Source organism: Parasteatoda tepidariorum, chromosome 8, assembly GCF_982258835.1.
Source record: "Parasteatoda tepidariorum strain Cologne lab strain chromosome 8, Ptep-v5.0, whole genome shotgun sequence".
NCBI classification, from domain to species: domain Eukaryota; kingdom Metazoa; phylum Arthropoda; class Arachnida; order Araneae; family Theridiidae; genus Parasteatoda; species Parasteatoda tepidariorum.
The window spans coordinates 37,949,529-37,954,048 of NC_141762.1; the positions used below are offsets into that span (position 1 = coordinate 37,949,529).

At 27.3% G+C, this 4,520-nt stretch overlaps 1 long non-coding RNA gene across 1 annotated transcript; it reads right to left on the bottom strand.

Moving 5' to 3' along the window:
* Positions 1-258: 258 nt before the first annotated feature.
* LOC147806089 (uncharacterized) lies at positions 259-3,025 on the bottom strand. The gene is made up of 2 exons (XR_015428542.1): positions 2,985-3,025; positions 259-616 (listed from the first exon to the last, which is right to left on the bottom strand). It is a non-coding gene; the product is annotated as an uncharacterized LOC147806089 (long non-coding RNA).
* Positions 3,026-4,520: the final 1,495 nt, after the last annotated feature.

Consider the following 4,520-nt stretch of genomic DNA (forward strand, 5'->3'; position numbering starts at 1 on the left):
CTGCACTGTAAGGGCTTCGTCGTGTCTCACTATGGCTTTTCTTCCATGTGCTGATAATTTAAGTTTTCAGATATACAATCACTCAAACTTACATGAATTTGGTTCAGTAAACAAAGAATAATTTGATACACAAGCAAATCTGATCTTAATATTTTTCATCGTTAGTTGTATAAGTTAATATTTATTTTTTGTTTAAATTATAATCTCTTATGCTGAAATTTGTTAATTTAATTAAAAAATAAAAACCTTTTATGTTGCACATTTATTTCGTTAAAAATTACATTATAGTTCAGAAAACTTTACAAATTGATTTTACAGTAGTAAACTTAAATTTGGTTTGGAGGTCATTGTAGATAAATCCAGCTCAATTTTAATGATGGTGTCCGTGATGATGATGATGACCCTCATGATGGTGATGACCATGGTGGTGATGATGGCCGTGATGGTGATCATGGTGATGATCATGATGATGTCCATGGTGATGGTGGTGTCCATGATGGTGATGATGCCCATGGTGGTGCCCATGATGATGGTGAGGTTTCGGTTCAGGATTGCACATTGCATCAGATATGAGTAAGAAAATGCAAATAGTGGAAATCAAGAGCAACGCAGTTTTCTGTAAGAAAAGGTCATTAATTAAAATTGGTTCCCTTTTTAAGATCTAAAAGATACTTTTTCATTAAAAATCAAAAGTCTATGAATAAAAACCGTCTATGATTAGATTTTATTTAGTAGAAACCATTTATGTGTATAAAACTATTGAAAAAAAAATCATTGCGATCATTTAAAACAATAAAAATTCTATTTTTACCCAATTCCGAATTTCAATAATTAAAAATACATAATTATGTTCGAAGTTGTACATATTTAGAAACGCCATCTTATACATACTGTTATCATCTTTGAACATTATATCATTAAATTTTTTTTTTAAATAATTTTTTTTTTAAAAAGAAAATTGATTTTGAAAAATTCCAAAAATACAAATAGATTTTTTATCCTTTAAAAATTTTATGATTAGTTTAGATTCCTTTATGAAATTGGTTTTAATAGAAGAAAATAAAGCTATACAAATAATAGTTTATGTTTCATTGATTGCTTTACTACGGGATTCTAACAAAATGATAGATTTTTTTAAATCGTTATAGTTCTGTTAACCTTGATAGATTTTTTACAAATTTTTTGAATCCTAAATTACGCCTTAAATTTGTTCCAAATCAATATAATGGAGCTGATACATATTGTTATGTAATGGCTGAATAAAAATAAAGTACCGCAAGATATATTCATCCATTGGCTGTTAGTAAGGATCTAGCCAGATATTAAATTGTATGGGCTTATAAAGAATGCAATTTAGTGTCTGGGATGTATAAAAATATTACAATTGTTGCAAGTGAGAATCGTAGTGACTCAGATTATTACGCATTTCGCCTTCCAATGAGGTAAACCCGGTTCGAATCCCAGTGATGGCTGGTCGATAGGAATTCCGCATCCAGCCAGTGCTGTCGTAAAATATCATCAGTGGGAAAAGGATCAGGGGTTAGAATTACCTCTCCGTCAGGCAAACCGTGATAGATATTCGTGGTTTTCTTCTCCATGTAACGAAAATGCGGGTTAGTTCCATCAAAAAGTCCTCCACGAAGGCAAAATTTCTCCCAATACTTGATTGAGGAGATCCTTTGTTTTTTGGATTGGGTTCAAAAATACAAGGCTACGATTTTGAACATTGGTAGTAGTAAACTCAAAATTGGGTTTGCTTATTACAGACGGTTATGAAATAAAATAAAATATTGTATAAAAAATGTGGAGTTATGTTATATTACGACAAAGCAAAAATGTAGCTTCAAAATATTATATAATTTATTCATTGTCCCTTAACCAGCTAATTACAAAATAAAATTTGCAATTGATTTGGCTCTTTCAATTTATATGGAAAGTGAATTCTAGCGTCATCAGCAAGCCCAGCCTCTTTTGGTGTCACGTGAAGTTAGTTTTGTTTTCAGCTAATTTGAAATGATAATTCTCATTCCTTTTTTTCAATCTAAAGGGTCTCGAAAAATAGCCATTTCAAATAGCCTGTGCATAATTTTAAATTTTGTTCGTTGTAGCCTCTTGAATAAGAAAAATGCATAAACTAATAGGTCGAATCGGGTTACATTTATCTGGAGAATCCGAATCTGCAATAAAATATGAGGGTGCATAATTAGGATTTCATAGCTTGCATCATTTTTTCTCAGGGGGCACAGGTGAGCAATCGAGTTTTGTATCATTAGATAGCTTTAAAAATATTAAATGATTTTATACCCTTTTTTCGACCTGGCCTATATTTATAGATATGTTCGACCGTATCCGAAGTTTTTCTACTCACTTTTTATATCACACTCTTTGCTTTACTATTTTGTGCCTGCTTTCATCGAAATTTATAAAATAATGTACTATACGTGTGTTTCACTTCTTACAGAAAGCTATGAAAAATATTGAATTCAAATACGATTGTCTTTAAAAGTACAAGTTAAGTTCTTTTTTAATTATGTAGTGTAATAAAGCGTTAAACAAGTGTATACTGAAGAAATAATGGAACAACTTAGTAACTTTTTTCTTTTAAAAATTAATTGAATTCATTTTAAAATTTAATTACAATGGAAAAAATGAGTTGTCTGAATTAACCGTCATTTAAATGATGCATAAATTGTTTTAAATTTTTAAGTTTGAGAAAATTATCAATATTGTTTCCCTCTATTTAATGCTATCAACTTCATGTAAAAATAAATCGATGTATGAACTTGATTCAGAATTAAGCAAAGATATTAAAGGTATTTTAATGAAGTATTTCTTGTATTCAAATTTTTGTACAAATCAATTGCAAATTTATATGCAATACACAAAGCAAATATATTTTGAAGAACGAAATTAATAAAACATAGAGTTATAGTCAGCTTGAGAGAAATTACTTTTAATAATATTAGCATATTAAAACTGCTTACCATGTTTGAAGTATTAAGGTTTTGTTTTCGTATAATTTCTGAAAATGTAGAAGTGATTTGATTTTCTTACAGTTTGCAAACCTTTTTATATAGAATCAACGTTCTGAAAGTCTCAACATTGGTACATCAAGTGCTAAGAGCTTTGCGCTTCATTAAACAATGAATCTTAGACAATCAGAATCGAAGGTCCTTTTTTATAACAAATCTTTAATTTGCTAACTATTTTATTTCACAAGTTTTAGAAAAGAGTTAAATTTTGACACTTTTTACTAAGAAAGTTAAAAATGTATCACATAAAGATGTCTCTTAAATTGCTTGGAAAATCAGTTTTTTTTAAACAGTGTAAGTAAGCTGCTTTTTTCTGAACGAGATGCTTTTATGCAGCAAATAAAATATTCAAATCAATTTCCTTAATGAGTAGAGCTAATTACAGGGTACATAGGGTCCTTAAGAAACATTAAAGTTGAAAACTTTGAATAAAGTTAACTTTAATATTTTAATTTCAAAATTTTTGATTTCGTTATTAGATTGATTTATTTGGAAATATTAAGCACCGTAGTGAATACAAATTTATGACTATTTCTATTATGCTCTTAATTATTCGACAAATGAAAAGAGTTTTAAGGACCATTCTAAACTTAATGCGAATCTAAACAAACAAATTTTTTCAAATAAAAATTTATTTTTTTCATTTATAAGTTATTTAGGCTCAAATGTACTTAAACAGTAATATGCAGGCTATATTCCGCAGATCTGATACGCTTATGTAAGCATCATATGCAAGTCTACTGTTACATACCTGTTTCCTTACGTAAATAATAATCTAATATTGCTGAATTTTTCTGTTTATTTTAATAACTGCATTGATCCATTTGGATTAAGTAATTAATAAAAAAGATTTCTTATAATAAATATATTTCATGTTTATTTCCTTCTTTGAAAATTTTTAGTAAGTAATTTAAGAAATTCGGAAATGCAGTAATAGTTTTATTTAATATCGGTACTTCTATTTCAATAAAAAAAATCCATATAATGAAAGACTCAACAGCTTAAAATGCTTAATTTCTTTCGAAAAAATTATTTATAAATCCTAAATTAAAAATTATTTTAAATTTCTATATAATTATAAAAAAATATTTTGAGTCTGTTTCAAGTTTTTAAAAAACAAGGATATGGATTATTTTTTTTTGAAAAATATAAATATATAGTTTAAAAAATTAATTAAATCTTAAGATAAATTTTGAAATTTTTAATATTAAAATATTAAATTTTAAATAAATGTCTAAAGATTCTTTTTTGAGATTCTTTTTCCTCTATGCCATTCAAGTATTATTTTTTTTAAATCAAAATTACATGGTTTTAAAAAATGGTTTTAAAGTTTTACACCTCAATACTCGAAGTTTTTTTGATTATCATTGATTAACTGAAGAAATAATTAAGTTTGAAAAAAAAAACGCAAATATTTTCGGTTTAAAAACATGTTATGATTAGCTACATGTATGCCTTATGATTTTGGCCAACTCATTAAATGCAACT